This window comes from Chelonia mydas, chromosome 6 (genome assembly GCF_015237465.2).
Source record: "Chelonia mydas isolate rCheMyd1 chromosome 6, rCheMyd1.pri.v2, whole genome shotgun sequence".
NCBI classification, from domain to species: Eukaryota; Metazoa; Chordata; order Testudines; family Cheloniidae; genus Chelonia; species Chelonia mydas.
Window position 1 is genome coordinate 81,872,509 of NC_051246.2, and position 21,337 is coordinate 81,893,845.

Sequence of the window (21,337 nt, forward strand, 5' to 3'; positions counted from 1 at the left end):
AAAAGAAAGAACCTTCCAGTCCTGCACTGTTTCTGCAGCAGGTTGATGTCACCTAGACGTCATCTCACTGGTGAGATGGAGTTTGCAAAATTACTACCTGGGGAATTACATTTAAATTTTTCTTGTAATAATTTTAATGGGTTATTAAAATGCTGTTTGTAACCTGGTGCCTTACTCTGACTCCCTGGTATCCTGATCGAGCTACTCATGTCTTTGACTGCAACTTGGTAACTGACCAGTGCATACAGGCTGCCCATGGCCTGGCCCTGATGCTGTGAATTAAAGTCACCTGAGTGACTTTACTCACTTAAGCCCTGTGGGTACGTGTAGGTGTAGAAACACAATTAAAGTATTCAACCTGGATCTCCCCATCTAAATGCATCCGCAGTTAACAATAGAACTCACATTGCTGTTGATTAAAAGAGATGTTTCTAGAATGAGGTAGCTTTAACTTACATTGGTGACGAAAGCCCCCACGACTGGGGGAAAAAAAACCCAACCTTCTGCGTGAGCTGTACTGAGTATGATTCTAGAGACTGGCTTTAGTGAAATTCCTTTCCTTTTCACTCTGAATAACTGCACTGTATCTGATAGCAACACTACTAACCTCAATAACTTACTTTAATACAAAAAGTGTTAAATGTGCTATTTTTCTAATATGAATTTCAGGATCTTTTTGCTTTGTCCTTAGTGCTCTGTTGGTCAACCAGAATAAGCCTAGAACAGCATGATGTTTCGTGACTTTGTGGAATTTACTGGGGCTGACACAGGTGAGTATGTTCATGTCTGCTATGGAATGCAAAAACCCTAGAGCCAGTCCCTGTTTGTTCTACTTGGATGGCAAAGGGGAAGCCATCAGTAATGATGAATGTTAAATGGACTGAAGCTAAATTATTTATATTTTGATGTTTCTGATGAATGTAAACAGCAGTAACACCTACAATAAGCATATTATTTAATACTCTTCAATACGTGCTTTTAAGTATCTAAACTAAATGATTTAGAGGCGGCATCATTTTAAAAACAGTCCTGCAAACCAATATTCCCTCACCTATTGATTGTTTAATGTCTTCTCTTCCTGTGCCATTGTTTCCATTTACATGCAAGTGAATGATAGTTGTCCCCCTATTGTGTTTAGAGAAGAGACTATTTTATCTCCTTACACCTGCTGCTTCATTACCATGAGCTGATGAACAATGGGACATATCTAAGTCATCTCCACTAATAGAAAACATTTCTGCTATTTTCCCTATGTAATACAGTATCTTTAGGCTATCTTCTGCTCCAACAGGAAGATTTTATGAAAAACTTCCCTACTTCCCATGAGTTTTGGGTTTGGAAAAGGAAGAAGCAGACATCCTCCACTGCCTTCCTCGATTTTATCCAATACATGTATTTTTCTTTTCTTTTTTGCAAGAGTGACAGTCTAAAGAACTATGGAACATTCACTTGGAAATCTATAGGACTTTTCTACCTTCTAGTTTCTCTAGCTTCTGTTCAACTTACTGCTGACTAGTACTAAACAACATACCCAGACAATATTTGGCATTAAGCATTTCATTTGGCAGAAAAATGAATCACTTTTGAAAAACTATACTTTTGAGTTGTTCATGGAAAATCCTTATGCCATAGTTATCAAATACCTGCTCTCTCTCTTCGCTCTGACCCCCATTCAATAGAATTTGACAGTACAGGACACTTTGTCTATAAGAAACCAATATACTAAATATTTTGTAACATAAAAGAGCCTAATTTTTAAACAGAGGAGGTGTGCATCTTCTGTGTGAAAGTTGGGCCTGATTTGTACACACACTAACTGAAATCTACTTGCAGATCCTCTAACGTTTGTATGAACAATTACCAAGATATCATGCACAATCATAGTATCTGAAAGTGCGAATTACGCATGCTTTTGCATATGAAGTTGCACCTCTAATTTCTCTAAAAATTAGACCTGTTGTAATATATTTATAACTATGTAAGCATATATATATATCGAATGGTACTTATACTGTGTATTTATACTGGTAAATGTCAAAAAAAATTACATAATTTCATTTTTTAAAAATCATAAAATGCTATTTCAGTATAAGGAGCTGTTACTAACAAATTACTGGCTGAACCTAAATTAGCAGACAATACAATGTAAAGGAATGTAAGATTCAAAGTCTTGAATATAACTTTTAAAATGGTCCATACATTCAGCAGTCAATATTAAAAGCCAGTGTTCTCTAACCGGTTGCATATAGCTCCAGATAAACAGAAGAGCTGTGGCTGAATAAATACTTCACCAGCCCATGTATTTAAAAATCTTCTCTAAAAGACAACATTTGAAGTGAACCATCATTCAAGTAACTGAGATGTCTGTCTTAAAGGAGGATGTTTACCTACAATTGGTGGCTAGAGTGGTGACATTGCCTGTTTCAACAAAACATCATCACAGAGGACCAAAGAAGGAGTTCCCCATGTTAGAAGTTGTCACGGAACAAGAAAGTTGGAGCTTGAAAGGAGTTGTGACCAAGCAGACTATCTTTGAGAGCTAATTTATTAATTAAAAGACTCAAAATTGTTTTCCTATGTAACCTTATGATTTATTTTCATTATTTTGTAACAATTTATTCTTTCCAGAATATACACTTTGGCATAGAATTTTACCTAATTATTGGCCTATTATTTACACTAAGAACAACTTTCACTATTCCACCAGTTTAAATGGGAAATGGGGGAAATATATTTACAGCTAGTTTAAGACCCCTTTATACCACTAGAAAAGAATAAAATGGTTCTAGTAGATATGAGAATCAGGCCTTTTCCTGTTGTACATTTTAAACATTCCTTCATGTTTCATATCTATAACCAATTTCTAATATTCGTAAGGAAATAAGTGATAGGTATAATTTTCCATAATCCATCCATCAGCCAAGAGGTGTCAGCACAGTAATCCTTTCTCTCTTTCACTAAGAAGATGGAGCAAGTTGATTGTTCGAAGCCTAAAGATAGGAGAGCTTGTGACAGGGAATCTTGCTGGAGGGAATAGTTTTTGATTGCCTAAGGAAAACTGACACAGCCAAACTGCATGAGTGCAGATTCCAACATAATTCTTTAGCCTTTGGTGCAATCAAAATAACTCTGAAAGAAAGACTGATGATAAAATAAACTATAAATATGCACAAACCGTTCATTCTTCATTACTTGAAGAAAGAATGAAGAAGGGTCTTTAGAGAGCGCTCAATACAAGATCAATGCTTCATTTAAAATTGCCAATATAATAATAATAATAATAAAATTATAACAAATAATTGCTCAAGACATCCTACTTTAGTACCTTACCTTCTCTGCCTCCACAGACACCCCACTATGACCACACTGTAGTATTCTTGAGGAAGTAGGAAGCCTAGGATGAAACTTGTTTCGGGGTATGACTCAGAGAATAAATCAATCCTGTTTGTCTCCAGGGCTCTTGATAGCCTACTTCCTATTAGACATGTATGTGCGGGGTCTGCAAGATGGCACTATGCAACTCCCATTTTCTCCTACCATGTCCTCAGCTGCAGATACTAGTAACTCTGGTGGTGGAGGCTGGGTGTAAGGAAAAACGATTCATTGGACGTGGCACTCTACTCTTATGTACTCCTTAGTAGAAACTCTACCCTTGGAATTTCATCTCCTGTACAGGATGTATAATGTGAGGACTCTATGCAGAGAACATTGACATGGTGCATGAACACAACCTCATCTCCAGTACAGATAGGGTTAACTCAGCTTCCCTTTCCCTTTCTGTGAACACCTATGCAAAAGGAAGTGAGCAAAGGGGAGAATGCTAGAGGGAAGCCAATGCTCTCCAACCAGAGCTGAGTTAAGTTTTTGTTTTTAGTTCCTTCTGCTTGGTTTGTGTTCATAAATATTGCCAGCTGCTGAGCCAACCTTCCTGTCTGTGCTTCTTCTCAGCTATTCCACCAACTTATAGGCCCTGTTCTTACTCAGCCCTTATTCAAGCAAAGCTTGAACTGAAGTCAATGAGAGTTTTGCCTGAGAATGAACTTCTGTATTGGCTCAGTGACCATAAGATATTAGGCCAATGCCATGTAGTTTTATTTTGCTATTTGTATGGCCTCAATTCAATACAAACTATGTGTTTATACTTGCTATCATTAAAAAAGGGAGAACAGGAGAAGCTAAATATTTAAAATATAGTAGTGTTTTCACTGTCTTGAATTTATTCCACTATACTTGTTACAAATAGGACATCTTATGTTTGTGTTTTCTGAAAGTCTTGTCAAGAACACATTTAGAAGAGCCACTGCACTCATTAATCTAGATCTCTCTAACTACAGTAGCTTTAATCTATCCATGCATTTGTGTGTCACTTCTGTCAACTTGCAAATGGCTGAATCATTGATGCAGGCCTTTAAACTGACTGACTATGAAAATGAGGCAGAAAGTGCAAATCAAATTAGAACAGAGGCATAAAATACACATTGAAATGTTCCTCTTTCAAGCCTTTCGTGTAAGACTTTCTGGAATCAATGGGATTTGGGATTCATGAAATTTGTATCAAGCAAGTTTTATAAACAACTGGTATCATGTTGAATCCATCAAGCCCTTTTGGATTCAGGATCCAAAATAAAGAATGTAACATACAAAAAAATAAAGGCTTTGAAGAGTTCTGAGTGTAGAAATTCTTCTATCATAAAAGGCTCTGTCAGTTTCTAAGCAACCTAGTTCTCCTAAATCCCTTTCACGCCCATCAAGTGACCCCGCTAGAAAGGACAAGCTGGAGCAGCCACAGGCATCATAATGATTTCTGTTTCCCAAGCTTGTTTGTTATGCAGGGCTGTTTGCAGGATGGCTGCTGTATAACCTAACAAGCCCCCGCAGGAGTCAATAGCTAAGTTAATTCCCCTGGTGGACGATCTCTGTTTTCCACTACCAAAGAAAGAGACTTACTGATAGCTGGTGTCCGCCTTTCCCTCACACAACTGTGTACATCCACACCCACCCACACCAACAGAGACATAGACCTGAGAACTTGCTGCACTGGTCCTTCAATATGAATCCCTGCTTTCGGTATATAAGGTTGATTTACTGTCTTAAGTACTAGGGAACTGAACTGAGTCACAGCTGATTACAACAATGTAAGGTGCCTAACAAAGATTAAAAAGACCCTGTGCTTTAATTCATTAAATATTGCAATTCAACAGTCCTGCTAACACTTGTAAAATGGTTCTGGTCACTGAAATGCCTTTTCAGATGCACAGTGCTACATTATAATCACAATCTGTTGCATAACTGAAAACCTGATTTATGGTATACAGCAATCCAACAGCCCTACATAGTATATTGTGCATCCTTGACAGGCAATTAGATGTTTATGAAGACACTTGTTGCTTATAATTATAATCCTGCTAATTTCCTTCATTCCCAAAACAACATTAGTGGTTGCTAATGAACTGCAGATTAATTCGCTTTGAATTAGTCTCTTTTTCCCCCCCCAAACATACTAGACAGCACTAATTTACTTTGGGGACCTTAAAAGGATTTGCTGTTATGAGAGTACATTCAAATAGCCTATGCTATTATTATTTAAGAATTTGGTTTACCTTAATGTGAATTCAATTATTTTCTAATGCTCCCCTAAATTGTAGCCAGGATATAATACATTAAAAGGGAGAAGTTTTAGAATTTAATAAAAACAAATCTAATTGGTGGTGTGGGAAGGGTGGCTCAAAAGGCAACCTTTTCCTCTGAGGTCATGGATGGCATAAGGCTGTAAAGTTAGGTGAACGCGGTGATCTCAGCTCACTCCCTAATGGGGCTGGTAGCATATCAGAACAGCACCCAACATAATACAACTAATTTTATTATATGAGGGTTCTCTTCTTGTTTACACAGTGTATCATGTTCAGACAAAGCTCTCATAGAAAATGCAAACAACACTCATCCACTTATCATTTTGTTTTTAAAAACAAAGAAAATATTTACCCCATCCTCCTCCCCTTAGTTTTTTAAGGCAATGCGATCTAGAGACACCTGGATGGGATTCAGTGTTTAGGTGGGAGCAAAAGCCTCTCAGAATTCATGATTTAAAATAACAGGTTCCTGCTTTCAAGCTTCATATCCTTTGCCAGCCCCTCCTCCCTCCCTCCCCCCCTGCCCGCCCATATAATCCCCAGTTCACAGTGTATGAAAGGTTTCATTTTATGCCAGCAGCTGCTTTGTGAGCCTCCCTCCCCTTTTCCCCCCTGGCAGATGACGTGTTAAAAATGTACTAACCGGAGAATGCACCAGCTGCAGGTGTACAAATCTGGATTGGTTTGAGCCCTCATATGAATCAAAAGACTTAGGAGTGGAGTGTCTATCAGCAGTGCCATAAGCTTGAGGAATTTGTGTCTGAAAGAACTTAAGTGCAATTTTGTTGCTTGCCTATTCCACACATATATATTTTAAAGTATATTATTAAATGGAATATGACAATGAACTATTCTATTCAGGTTTTCATATTGTACTTGTCACCATGGTATTTGTACACTTCAAATTAAATTTTGTTGCCAATAGGCTCTCTCTTATGAAAAATAAAAGATTATGTCAGAAGTTACAAAACCTGATATTCACTTGTACTGATACACAGCTGTTTGCATTTTAACTCAGATTGTACCATAACCCAGTAACATTTACTATGGTACCTTGTAAAAATTCAGAACATTCGATACATTCTTCATCCTTTTGCCTCTGTATGCCTCTTGAATTTCCTTTGAGGTGAAATTCCCTTCATCTTCAGAAAGCCCAACTAATCAGGCTTCAAGTTCAAATATGAGTTGGTGGGAAGGCAAAATTTACCTCTCCTCCCACTCTACCTTAGGTCAGGGAAAGATTTAAATTATTACCCCTGCTCTCCTGAGTTGCTACAGCTCTCAATGGGCTGGAAGAGCAGCTACAGCTCATCTACACCATTTGCTGTTGAGGGGCCAGTGCAGACACCTCCAAATGGGTGCCCCTCTGTCAATAACCCTTTCCTCTGCACGACCCCATAACACAATGTAAGAGGTGCAGAATGGCCATGTGACTTTAAATCTCTGGAAGCATTCAGAGTGAAATCTTTTTCAAAGTTTTACCTGAAAATGCAAAATTCAAATGCAAATTCATCATCTCTAAATGAAGTGGAAAATGAAAACGGGGGGGGGGGGGGGGGGAGAAGAATGTGGAAAATAGTTATATTCAGAGTTATCATGTTGGTGTGGTTTGGCATTTTTTATTTAATCAGATACGAACAGAATTAAATAAAATGATCTGATCTATAAGAAAGTTATATCTTCTTTATAACAAATGATAGAAATATTACTACCTGCTTCTCAGAATATTGTGAGATGCATTTTGTATGTATGTTGACCTATCTATCTTCTTAGTGGAATATGTTTCTGAAGGGGGTTCTTCATTCTGAGTGAAAGTCTTCAAGAATTTTTGTCTGCAGGGAGCATAACCATCATCAATGTGCAGGAGGTGAGGATTTCACTATGTGCCTGGAATCCAAAGGAGGTGAATCATCACCCTTCACAGGATTTTATAGCATAATTGCCCAGTGGCAAATATATGGAAGGAGTTCAAAGAACACAGTATGGAAGCACTGCAGCAGACTTCTTGAATTAGTACAGGAAACACTAAGGTTGTATTGATTTGTTTGTTTTGGTTACTCATCGGGGACTGGGGAATGGTGGGAGTTAGAAGCAGAGCTGGCAAGGATTGATTTTCCTGTCCCATTAGAATTTTTGAGACTTCTGTTTTTTTCTCATCTGAAATTGGGACCAAAAAAAAGTTAAGAATCAGAAAATATTTAATGAACCATCAAACCCAAATGAGTTATATTTGGGTCCACTGAAACACTTTGTCTCAATAATTCCAAAATGCTTTGTTTCAATTTTGACCGTTTTCCTCTTTTTAAGTCTAAATGTACTAAATGTTCTAAACAAAAAGTCTTTTCAAATAAAATACCCATAACTTTTCATTTTTAAAATGTTGAAAAAGTTTTAATAGCTTTGAAACTGCCTCACAAGCAGTTCTGGTTTCAACAAATTGGTATTTTTCAGTGGGGGAAAAAATGGATTGTCAAATATTTCCTGACTAGCTCTAGTTAGAAAGAATCCAGCTAGAGGACTCAAGTGAGTCAACTCCTATCATTCTCAGTTCTGAACTAACTATAAAGAAACCATTTTGATCATACAAAACTCTTGTGAGATTTTATTGGAGAAATCATGTGATATTTCCCTTTCATCAGATTCAGGATGGAAAGAAATGAATAGTACAGATGGTCCCATTTTCAAGCTTGTCTTTAAGATGTTTGCATAGCAATTCATTGAAGCAGATAAATGGTTGAGCTCTCTCTTTTATGGAAACATATTTGTAACATTATATAGAGGCTACCACCTCTCTATAAATAATTTCACATCCAGTTTCCGTTAGTATATCCAATTCACATCTTTTCAATTTATAATTTTGGATTGGAAGATTATTTTGGCCTGAAAATTGCCAAATTTATTCTGGAAGCAAAATTCAAACCCTTGTGGATTTGCAGGTTATTAAACAATTTGTCCTGATTTAAAATGTTCACTTTAATCAAACATTGCTTTTTCTCCTGCTAGTTTATGATTATGACCTTTACATATGTCCATGTAGTTGAATCTCCTTGAAAATCTGTGTACTAGCTACATTAAAAAAATAAGTAGCCATTGGAAAAAGTTATTAATAAGTTTTTTTAGTACGTAGTTTGAGAACCAGTCATATTTTTAAAAAAACAGGGAATTCTGCTAAGTCACAGAAATGTCCTTTTCTATAATAACAACAAGCCACGATAGGACATTAATTAGTGATATAGATAATGTAATTCTTTGTATCTAAAATATAATGGATGTGGTAGCGGAAATCCATGCTCTCGTATATAGTAGCTATGTTTCACCTAACAGGACTCTAGAGCTGACCAAAGCAATGGATTTGTTGACTAACTTGTTTAATAAATAATAGCAATATTTCTGAAATCATAAATTATTCAATCAGCTCTAAAGAATACATAATATTTAACCAGTTCTACAGGAGTCCTTAAAATGAACAGTAGAGGACCTTATAGTCAGAAGGGAAAAAAAGGGATATCAAATATGCGCATACCCCTACTCCATGTCTAACAAAGACTGTAGCTGAAACTAGGGTCTAAATAGTAATTTTATCCTACAGCTGTTGGTGAAGAGATTAAAGCCAAATCACACTTATTTTCAGAGGTACTGCAGCTCCCAGGATATATTGGGGTATACACTGGAGGTGCTGCTATTGATTTCAATGTTATAAGAGCAAGATGCATTTGAATTATCATGCCATATAATAAGTGTTATTCATAAGACAGTATTCTAGGGCATAATTAAAACTTAGTCTAGATACCACAGTTTTTTTTCAAAGAGGTCAGTTCATTCTCTTATGCTGTAAGTAATTTTCATTATTTTAACATTTTGAATTCAATAAATTATGAACTCAGAACAGTGTTATAAATAATAAATGGACAATTAAATTCAACAGGAAAAAACTGATAGTAATGAAGCATGAGATATGCATCCCAAAGAAAACTGCTACAACAACACAGACGTATGAACTTCATTATGATCACAGTCTTAAGTGAGAGAGTAGAGAGTATGAACACACTTACACTGCCTCTCTTTGGTAGTTTTATTATAGCCCTTATTTAAGTCAATGGGAGTTAAGGCCACTCTGCACCATTGCAGGGCCAGGCCAATAGCTACTTATCATTTCCTTGGGATTTTATTAATGTTCTCTTATATTTTCACAGGTTATCTATAATCTTCCAAAGACATGTAATGTCTAAATGCAACCCCAGCAACCTCAAAGGCTTTGTCTCATCAAGTGGGAAGAAAGGGGTCATGGCTCCTTTAGTGGTTCCCATTGTCCTTCAGGTCTGAAGAGCAATGGGGGCATTGCCTGAAATTTGAGACCAGTCTGAAGGGGCTCAAGTAAGCCACTGGCCTTCTGTGCACCAGAGGAAGGGCATATATATATATGCCCTGTCCTGCTGGATGGAGCCTTCTCTCATGCCCAGATCCCAGATTTGGAAGGGTGGGGAGTTGACAGCAGCCCTCCCCAAGGTCAAAAAAAGTGAGGAAAGAACAATCGCCTGCATTGTATAAGTTATTACTAGATAATTCCCAGATTAGTTGAATTAACAAAGTTTCAGCCTAATTAAACCACTCTTTTGCATCTTGTCTTTCTTCCTGTATGTCCAGGACAAAGTTCTCCTCTTCAACATGTTTCAATGTATTTGCATCTTATGTCTCTCTGAATCTGTAAGGACATCTCCAGCAATGAGCCACTTCTTCTTTAATGGTGACTATAAGAGTATCTGTATGTATAAAAAGAGGTTTAGAAGACTTTGTGAGAAAAGGGAAGGGAAAATCAGGTTCAGATAAGACCAGTTCCCCTGGTATAAATCCATAGTAACTCCACTGACTTCAGTGGCATTACTCTGGAGTGTGACACTGATATAACCAAGAGCAAAATTTTGCTTAAACATCTTGAACAAAGTGCTCCTGTGCAAATTACATAGAAATTAGCAATTCCAATAAGAATTCCTTAGCAGTTAGCTGTTCCTTAGCTGTTAGTCTGAGCTGGGTCCAGTTTTTTGACAAAGCGGTTAATGAAAATTTCGGAACCATTACTACTGTTTTTTAAATGTTCCTATCTAAAATGGATTAGATCACCATTTTTTTTTCTGTTGAACATAGCATAGTATATTTGGAATACAATACTTTTAGCTTTAAGGTACAATAATCTTCCTTGAACCTTGGATAAAGTGAAATATAGCACTTGTTCAGAGACCATATAGGTCTCAATTCAGGAAAGCTCTTAAGCATGTGCTTAAATCCATGTCTGTTCAGGACAACACTTATGCACATGCTTTATTGAAAGCATGTGCTTAAATCCTATTGGAATAATAGCATGCTTCTAGTTAAGTATGTGTTTAAGTACAGCCTTTAAAGGGGATACTTTTCTGAGCTGTGTCCATAGACTAAGACTTCTGCAATTTAGTACAGTATCTTGTTATAGTTTGTAGAGATCACGGGTAACAAACCCCAAAACAAACAATCTCAAATCCAAGCCTCTCTATTTACCCAATTTATTTTTCAGCTGAGATTCCAAAACTAATCCCTGATTTAAATCTGAAACAACTTCTATGTTTTTAGCTCTTGTTCAGATCCTGCACATTAAGGGGCATGTATGCTTGGTTCTTGTCTTGACATGTATCAAATCTCATGAGAATGGCAATTCTTGTGAGATTTCAGCCTATGGAGAAGGAAATCTCACTTGAGCAGCTGATCTCATTAAATATCTGCTATTTTAGGCTGAAATCTTGTGAAAATACGAACCTTATTTTGACAACTTTACTGACAGTGAAATCCTGCTAAAGTCTACAAAAACAAGGGAAGCCCAACTGGAGAGATCATGCTGGAGGGACCTGTAACCCCCTCTGGTAAGCCAACTATCACAGCTGCTCACTCAGTAACAGTGTGCAGGGTGTGAGTATGTGTGCCAAGTCTAGGGGTATTCAAGCTACCAGGCTGTCTCTGCCCTTTGGAGAAGAGGCACTTTTGAGAGGTAAGGGGATGGAGAATTGTGACTCTGTCCAGTGCCCTACATTTCCTATTTTGGGAAGGGGAAAGAAGAATCAACCAGATCTGCCCTTGTGCTCTCCACAAATAAATGGTGTGTAGGCTTCCATTATTTCCACATATCTGGAGGTAGAGAGGTATCTGTTGCCTCATTCTTCTCATGCTCTTCAGCTGCATGGGTGAAGGAAGATAGGATGCGTAGCTGATTTATCCTCAACATCAAAGAAAGAGAGGATGAAGAGAAAGTATGAAGGGGGAGGAGCAGATGGCAAGCACAGAGGAAGTTTGTGGCAGAGCAAAGACTTAAAACCAGGTCTCCTATGTCCTAGGCTAGTGCCTTAAGCACTGGATCACCCTTCCTCTAACTTCTGAAAAGTTTACTCCCAGCATTTTAGAAATGCACATATTTAGCCCAGTTTGTATTCTGACTCAAAGCTAAAGGCAATATGCAATGGAAAGGTTGGGCCAGATCATCAGCTGGTGTAAACTGTGGTTCTATGCAGCGATGACAGTTTACACCATTGGAGGATCGAGAACATAGTTTTTTGCCCAGCCAAAACCCCACATTTCAACGCTCAGTAGCTCTTGGAGGCCCAAGAAATCCCACATTAATTTCTGTGTGCCAGCTGTCAGTGATACTGGGTGCTTTTAACTGGTCCATTCTCGGTACCATCCCCAAACCCTTGAACTTCCCTGGTGGCTAGGATCTGCCAGGCCAGGGCTTTAAAAAAAATTAAATCCCCCAAGTATCATTAATGGAGTGCTTTTCTGGATTTGAATGGAATATACCTGGATACATTATCAACACAAAGTGAATTCACCTTCTATCTTATTGCATTAAGGTATTTTCTCAGGAACAGAAGACATGTCAAATTATTGTATTAGAAGAACACTTCAATGTGATAAGAAAAACACAGTAAAACCAAAAATTTGAAACATTCATCCAAAGTTGACATTTCAAGCAATGTTTCTGCCAGGACTATACGTCTCACAGGGAGCAAGTTCTCCAAAGTGAGTAATTTCTTCGATAGGACTGGTACACTAGCTACTTCTTCGGTTTAGCATTTTAGCTTCTCTTATTGGTTCATAAATCTGGATGACGTTTGTAAGTGTTCATGCCATCTTTTCATTAGCTGTGACCATATCAACAGCAAAGACATCTATCATGACTAGCGAGTGACTATTCAGAGACACCACGATGCAAAGCCAGGCAAGTGAAAGGAAAATAAATAGTTGTAGGCTGTAGCTCTGTAGGGTTCTGAACATCAGAATAAGCCTTCTGAAGGAAACAGAACACTTCTCAGTCAATAGACAATTCACATTTACAGCTCTTACACAGACAAAAATTACAAATCTGACTTTTACATTAATGCTGCAGTAAACCGATGAAATAAAGATGAAGCTCTTAATTCATTTCTTGTGGTCCAGTCATAAAATGCACTGTATTATTTAACGGAATGAGAAATAATGGCTGGTTGGCAGGTAGCCTGTTTCTTTAAAGTGATAGATTATAAGTGCTTTCTGTTTTTGATGGTCTTTGTAGTTCAGTGATTTAGGCTTTACATTTAACTAATAAGAGTGCTATAAAATTTTTTAGAAAACAATGGTGTTCAAATTTGCACTTTTATTTTTCAAAAACATTTACAAAATATCTTGAGCATTTTAAGCTTAGATTGATCTAATCACCCCCTGCAAACCATTACTGTAGAACTGCCAACCTTTGAAGCATCTTAACTGCAGAAAGAGATAGTCACCAAGATAACTTCACTATTTTTTTCCTTCCTTCAACATCCTTGAACAACTATCCAGAGACCAATATTGAGAGAAAGTACTGTTCCTTACAAAACTTGGCTAGAGGGGATAAGCACTAGCCTTTTTTTTTTTTCTTTTCTACAACTTGTCTTGTGTTTTTAGTGTAATTCTAGCTTCTTTACCAGAGCCATCCTGACAGGCATCATCAATGACACATATACACATGCCATGTTCTCTCAGTGGAGGGAGGTAGCCTATAAAAATGATTATTTGCCGTGTTTTTTCTCCCTGGTGTTGCAACATTTTGAACTTGATCTGAAGTCAGTGGGAGTATTTCCATTGGCTTCAATGGTTTTTCAGTCAGGCCCACTGATTTGAACTACCATAGAACTGAGTGAACAATGTATAATGCATAATTTAGCTAAAAATGCTAGCTGCTTTTCCACAAACATATCACAATTTCCTTCTCTTTTTAACATTTTTGGTGTGAATTTCCTTAGTGCAGAGGATTTATCAGAACAATTATCGGTGAGTATTCAATATTTGATAATCATTCTTCCAGCTATGTTGGGTAGCTAGTCATGATTTATTTATTCATTCCTTTTATTTATATTTTAAATCCCCATACATTGATCTTAGTGCTTTCATAATAATTCAATTTGTACTATATCACAAATAAAACCACCACCATTGATATGCTCTGACAAAAACATGCATTAATGTGGAGTTAAGGATGAGAGTACAGTACTTTAAAAAAACACCCCACATTAAATTCTGCCTCCATCTGCATTATCAGTGGGAGGGGATGTTTGGGCAGCCTAAAGGAATGATGTCCAAACTCAAGAGGGGAAGGGGAGAGAGATGAAGCAGGCCTCTGCTCTTATGTTGGTGTACAGAGGAATGTGCAAGGAGTAGTGGTTTCTCTGCCTCCCCCGACTAGCCAAAGAATGATAGAGAAGCCAATTGGCAATCACATGCTCCTTCCCCTCAAATTTAAAATATGCCTTGGCTTTCAGGATCCCATCTTCCCTTTATGACTGCCCTGCTATCTCTCCCTGTAATTGAAGTATATTGAGATGTGCTTTCAGGATGCTGGAGGTTGGACCAGTTTTGGCAATCAGGAAGAATTTTTCCCCATTGGGCCAAACTGGCAGAGGCCCAGGTGGTTTTTCACCTTCCTTGCAGTATCATGGAGACACAGTCAAGTTAAAGGATTAGGAATAGGAAGTAATATTAGCAAATAATATTGGACTTTCGGTTGTTGGATTTAGTGTGTGGCTGCAGGGTGGTGTTGGTGACCTTTGAAATACAGTAGCTCAGACTAGGTGATATGACTCTATGACTTTATAAGGAATGTTTAACTTGTTGCAAGTTGTAGCCCGTGCAGATAAAGGCTAAAAAAGGGCCAGCTCCCAGAGGTAAATGAGTCCCAGGATTCTGCTGGTGGATCTTTCCCTGTAAGAAAAAGGAAAGACCTGAAATCTTCACAGGCTGAAGTCCCCCTCATGGGGTGAGAGAGAGTGAGAGTATTCAGAAGTGAGCTGAGTTCTAGGAGTAGGCTGAAGAGGGTCTATCTCGAGTTATTGGTTATATGCTGAAAGCCCTGTAACCCAATGTACTCAGTAAAATGCCTGGCATGTGAGTGGAGGTGGGTGTTTAGTGCCCTTCCCCATTGTTAAGTATATATAGGTGCAGCCTGCTACTTAAATCCACCCCTGTGTCTGTCTTTAATTCCTGCACAAGGAAGGAACCTTGAGAAGTCATCAACTCCAGCCCTTTGTACTAAGGCAGAACTATGTAAATCTAAATAATCCTTGACAGGTGTTTGTACAACCTGTTCCTAAAAAACACCAATGATGGAGATTCCACAACCTCCCTTAGAAGCCTATTTCAGAACTTAACTACCCTTACAGCTGGAACGTTTTTCATAATATTTAACCTAAATCTCCTTTGCTACAGATTAAGCCGATTACTTCTTGTCCTATCTTCAGTGAATATGGAGAACAAATGACCATAGCTCTCTTTGTAATAACCCTTCATGTATTTGAAGTTTTATCAGGTTCCTGCCTCAGTCTTCTTTTCTCAAGACTAGACATGCCCAGTTTTTGTAAACTTTCCTCATAGGTCAAGCCTGTTACTATTTCTATTGCTCTCCTCTGGTTGCTCACCAGTTTGTCCACATTTTTCCTAAGGTGTGGCACCCAAAACCTGCCACAGTATTCAAGCTGAGGCCTCACCAGTGCTGAGTAGAATGGGACAATTAGCTCCCAAGTTTTACCTACAGCATTCCTATTAGTATACCCCAGAATATTAGCCTTTTTCTCAGCATCACATGGTTGACTAATATTCAATTTGTGATCTACTATAATCACCAGATTCTTTTGAGCAGTACTACTGCCTCCCCAGTTATTCCCCCTTTTGTAGTTGTGCATTTGATTTTTCCTTTCTGAGTGTAGTACATTGCATTTATCTTTATGAATTTCATCTTGTTGATTTCAGATCAATTCTCTAATTTGACAAGGTCATTTTGAATTCTAATTCTGTCCCCTAAAGTGTTTACAGATCCTCCCAACTTGGTGTCATCTGCAAGATATATAAGCATATGCTCCACTCAGTTACCCAAATCATTAATGAAACTGCTTAATAGCACCAGACCCAGGACTGACACCTGCCCCCACTATATATGCCCTCCCAGTTTGACAGTGAACCACTGGTAACTCTCCTTTGAGTATCGTCTTTCAAGCAGTTGTGCACCTACTTCATAATCATTTCATCTTGACCACATTTCTCTAGTTTGCCTTTGAAAATGTCATGTGGAACTGTGTCAAAGCTTTATTAAAATCAAGATATATCATATATCCTGTTTCCCCCCTATCCACCAGGTGGATAATTCTGTCAGAGAAGGACAGTAAGTTGCTTTGGCATGATTTGCTATGGACAAATCCATGCTGGCTATTCCTTATAACTCTGTTATCCTCTAAGTGCTTACAAACCGATTGTTTAATCATTTATTCCAGTATCTTTTCAGGAATCAAAATTAGGCTGAATGTCCTGATCAGAAAATCTGATAGTTGTTAAACAACCATGGAAAACAAGCATTTTGTGAGAGAAATAGCAATATGATAATCTAGATTTGTTATGCATTTTAATGTTCTTTATCTTAAATGGCATTATATTGGCAAGATATACAGAAGCTTTCTCCTTCTAGATGGAACGTTACTAGGATTAAGCCATGACCTTTCACACAGTTAAACCACAGTAACTAGTTTTCCAGTTCTTTGGTTTGTGAAAGAGTTATGAGACAGTTGCCATGAGTCATCTACATTTAGTTTAAGAAATGATGAGAGAATGTGTGAAGATATAGGCAAATGAGTGAATGGCAATAGCCATTTGCTAGGCTATTCATTATACTCACAACCTTGTTAAGATCTTCCATCAGATACCAGTGCCATCTGGTACCCTCTAGCTGGGACCCCACAGGGGGAGACTGGGGAAAGCTTCCTCAAAATTGTCTCCTGTTTGTCCCAACTTTTATATTTTGAAGCCCACATAGCATGTTGTTACAATGGTAGGATATTGCCAAAACTGCCAGTTTGATGGGGACTATCTAATCAGATCAAGCTTGCCCACTTCAGTGAGGATTAGATCATGTCACAGTTTGAGACATGTCATGCACATGATTTACTTGAAAAACTTTTGAAAGGTGCCATAATGTGGAGCAAGCTAGAATCACAGCCCTAAAGGCCAAGGTGAAGATGTAAGACCACATGTTCTTTCAGGACTCCAAGGCACATGGATGCCCCTACTTTCCGAGGCTGGTCCTATCTACAGAGGAGATGAAGACAACCATAGGCCATGCCATTCTAACAGCCTAGCTGACTAAAAATACCCACTAGTCACACCATCACATGATGCTCTTGATGACAGTCCTGATTCTAATGACACGTGAGTCTGGAGATGATGCAAGTTGAAGAGTCTGAACCTTTTCATCTTATGTACCTTCTTCCCTTTCTCTATATTTTCTCTTTTATTTTGACTGGGAAGATGTCCCCATTTTTTGTCTTTATTTTAGAGGGTGTGGGAGTAGAAGGGTGTCAGTCAATGAGAGTGTGTGCATATGAGCATTAGGGAAGATAGCAAGAATAATTCCTGACAACTAAAAACCCTAAGAAAGTCCTGCTTTGTAAAATCATTTGTGGGGTCTCTCGGTTTGGTGAAAAGTATTGAAGAAAGTAAGCTGTCAGCTATAAGAGGCTGTGAGAGCTGCTGACTCTTATTGTGTTAAAATTGTGTATTCAGGTTGTTGGGAGAGAAAGCAGGATAGCTATTACATACACAGTAACTTCAGGGGAGAGCCTTGATTTACCTTGAGGGCTGAAAGGTTAACCAATTTGGTTTCAATAATAAAATATTCAACTGGTTCAGTTGATTTCCTTGTCATGGGTAGAGCCCTTTAATTAGGGGGTTAGAATAAAACAGATGGCTATCTCCTTAAATTCCTGGGTAAAGAGTTATATAAGCTCACTATCTGCTGTATTATGCTCATGATTTGATTGTTGGTGATAATATGATGAGCTGAGTAATTAGTGATTTAATTCAGTATCACTGTTAATCCATTGATTTATTGATTCAGTTTCCATTGTGAACTTGATTTGATAATTGTATTGTTTAACATTTAGTAACTTTTGTACATGTTATAGTAGTTTAACCTTACCAATGTGTTTGGTTCTAATTTTGCTCACTTATTAATTGTAAATAACGCTCATAAAAGTATACGGAGCCATTTTTTTTCTTTCAAACTAGCAACTCAGACCAGAACTCTTGAGAATTTAAGGCAAATTAGCCAGTTTATCTGAGAGCCTCCCTAAATTAAACCTTTGTCTCTCACACATTGAATTCTGAACAGCACAAAGGAAGCTAGTACAGGACAAAAAATCTGGACCTGTTTTACATGTTTACATGTAAAAGTCACATAGTGTTGCTTCTGTTTCCAAAGTAGATAGAATCAAAGAAATGTAGGACTAGAAAAGACTAAGATAGGTCATCTGGTCCAATCCCCTGCATTGGGAAAGGACTAAGTATTATCTACTCCAGTAGTTCTCAACCTTTCCAGACTACTGTACCCTTTTCAGGAATCAGATTTGTCTTGTGTACTCCCAAGTTCCACCTCTGTTAAAAACTACTTGCTTACAAAATCAGATATAAAAATACAAAACTGCGACTATTACTGTTAAAGTGTTCACTATTACTGAAAAATTGCTTGCTTTCTCATTTGTCTGTATGAAATTTTAGTTTGTACTGACTTCGCTAGTGCTTTTTATATAGTCTATTGTAAAACTAGACAAATATCTAGATGAGTTAATGTACCCCCTGGAAGACCTCTGTGTACCCTGGGATACATGTACTCCTGGATGAGAACCACTGATCTACCCCATCCCTGACAGGTGTTTGTCTAACCTTTCCTTAAAAACATCCATTGATGGAGATTTCATAACTTCCCTAGTTAATTTGTTCCAGTGCTTAACTACCCTTAAAGTTTGGAAGTTTTTCCTAATGTCTAATCTAAATTTCCCTTGCTGTAATTTCAGCCTATTACTTCTTGTCCTATCCTCAGTGGATAAGGCGAAAAATGTATCACCTTCCTCTTTATGACAATCTTTTACATACTTGAAGAATGTTGTCATGTTTTCCCTCAGTCTTCGTTTCTACAGACTAAACAACCCCAGCTTTTTCAGTCTTTCTTATAGGTCATTTTTCTCTAGACCTTTAATCATTTTTTCTGCTCTCCTCTGGGCTTTCTTCAGTATGTCCACATCTTTTCGAAAGGGTGGCACCCAGAACTGGACACAATACTCCAGTTGAGGCCTTATCAGTTCTGAGTAGAATGAAATAATTATTTCTTGTGTCTTGCTTACAACAGTCCAGCTAATACATCCAGAATGATGTCTGCTATTTTTGCAACAGTATTACATTGTTGATTCATAATTTAGGTTGTGATCCACTATAAGCACCAGATCCTTTTCTGCAGTACTCCTTCCTATGCAGTCATTTAACATTTTGTATTTTTGCAGTTTATTATTCCTTTCTATGAGTGATACTTTGAATTTGAAATGTGAATACTTGTGCATGTGATATTACATCTGTTTTCCACAAATAACTTGCAAATTGAGACTTTGAAATTCACTTCCAACAAACATTCACAACAGGAAAACTTGATTGCATTCATATTCACAGATCACAAACACAAAAGGCGTGCACACATGGCTGAAGTAAGTTCATAAGCTTGAATGAATGGTTGTGGACATTTTTCACAGTATTATCCAGCTATACCCTGAACAGAGTCTGATAACATGCGAAAGGAAGGCAAGTAGATGAATGTTTTATGCTTTATTAATATTGTAGTAAATTTCTATTAATATTTCAACAAATACAATTTGTTCACATGCAAATGTTTACTAGTATAATAATAATTAGTAGTAGTAGCATAGAATCATCTATGAGGAAAAAAATGTCATTGCTAGAGACATAGTTAAAAGCTTAAGGCTAGAATTGTCATTTTGTCCTTTTTGTAGAAATTGTATTCAGAAATCCATACTTTCAATCAGTGATTTTGCAGAAAACTGACACATAAATGAAAGGACTTACAGCTGAGATCGTATGTGCATTTGACAAGCTATGATGGAATTGTTTGCAAAGTTTTATTGAAATCCCTATTTTCATTTATTTTTGTTAACACAAGCTATAGAAATCTGTGATATAATATTTTTATATAATTTAAGCTAACTATAATGGAATTAACCAAGGAAGTGAAGGGAAAAATAGCATATTTATTCTGATGTAATGGAAAAATGTCTTTGGGAGAAAAATATTATTATACATTAATACTTTGTGAATTTTAATACTAATTGCTTTGGTTCCATTTCTTTAAAATGTGCTTAAAACTGTCTGAAGAAACTATGAGCAAGAGTCTGGAAAAATTTCAGAAACTGTATTACTCAATCTCTAGTGCATTAAGTGCAGTTTATCCCAAACTCTTGCTCACATAAAGCTGGAAGCAGAGATACTGGTTTGAGAGGGGTTTTTTTGTTATACGGTACAGCATGAAAAACATATGAAAGGATCTGCCAAATTCTGACAGATGTAAGCCTCATTTAATGATTATTGAACTCAACGATATAAGGTCCCGAGCAATCTAGCAACAAACACATGCTTAAAGTTAAGCATGCAGGAAGCCCCACTGACATCAATCGGAAATCTAGCCCCTTCGGTCCAGAAGTCTCAGCCATCTGCTGCTGGCTTGCTTGGAAAGTCCAGGAGCCAACTTAGCGGATGGGAATTGTGTGAAAGCTTAACTTTGTTTCAACTATATTCCATAAAAAGCTATGAGCCAGATATTCAACTGGTGAGCATAACTCCACTGAAGTCAACAGAGTTCTGTCTATTTGCACCAGCTGAGAATCTGGTCCCATATTTCTAAATCCTCCTCTTTGAAGGCATAATCAGGATTTTAAAAATTGGTTTCTGGGGACATTAAATAAAATGTTAATCATCAAAAAATGATCACTGCCCTACAAAAAGATTTTGTTATATTTTTAATTAGTAAGAATAAATTTTAAAGCATTCTGAAAAACCAGAAGCATTCTGTTGTTCATAGTTCTCTTAGATTAAAAAGGATCAGTCTCTCAAAACAGTGCTTAATGGTGGTCATCCATGTTTCCTAGCTATATGCATGCTGGCTGAGTGATTTCTGTATTTTTCCCAGAGAAAGAAATACAAAGATTTCACAGATTTCTGTCTTCTTTCCATCTCCACAGAACACCGGACCTAGGAATTAGTTGTCAGAAAGTGAGGAGTGCACTCCAGTTTCTTAGTCAAGTTTGTGAATGAAGCTGGGAGTGGATGACAGGGGACAGATCACTTGATGATTG

At 37.5% G+C, this 21,337-nt stretch overlaps 1 long non-coding RNA gene across 1 annotated transcript; it reads left to right on the plus strand.

Moving 5' to 3' along the window:
- The first annotated feature begins 689 nt into the window (after positions 1-689).
- LOC122466377 lies at positions 690-19,766 on the plus strand. Its single transcript, XR_006291812.1, has 4 exons — positions 690-770; positions 7,404-7,533; positions 9,824-10,004; positions 19,644-19,766. It is a non-coding gene; the product is annotated as an uncharacterized LOC122466377 (long non-coding RNA).
- The last annotated feature ends 1,571 nt before the right edge of the window (positions 19,767-21,337 follow it).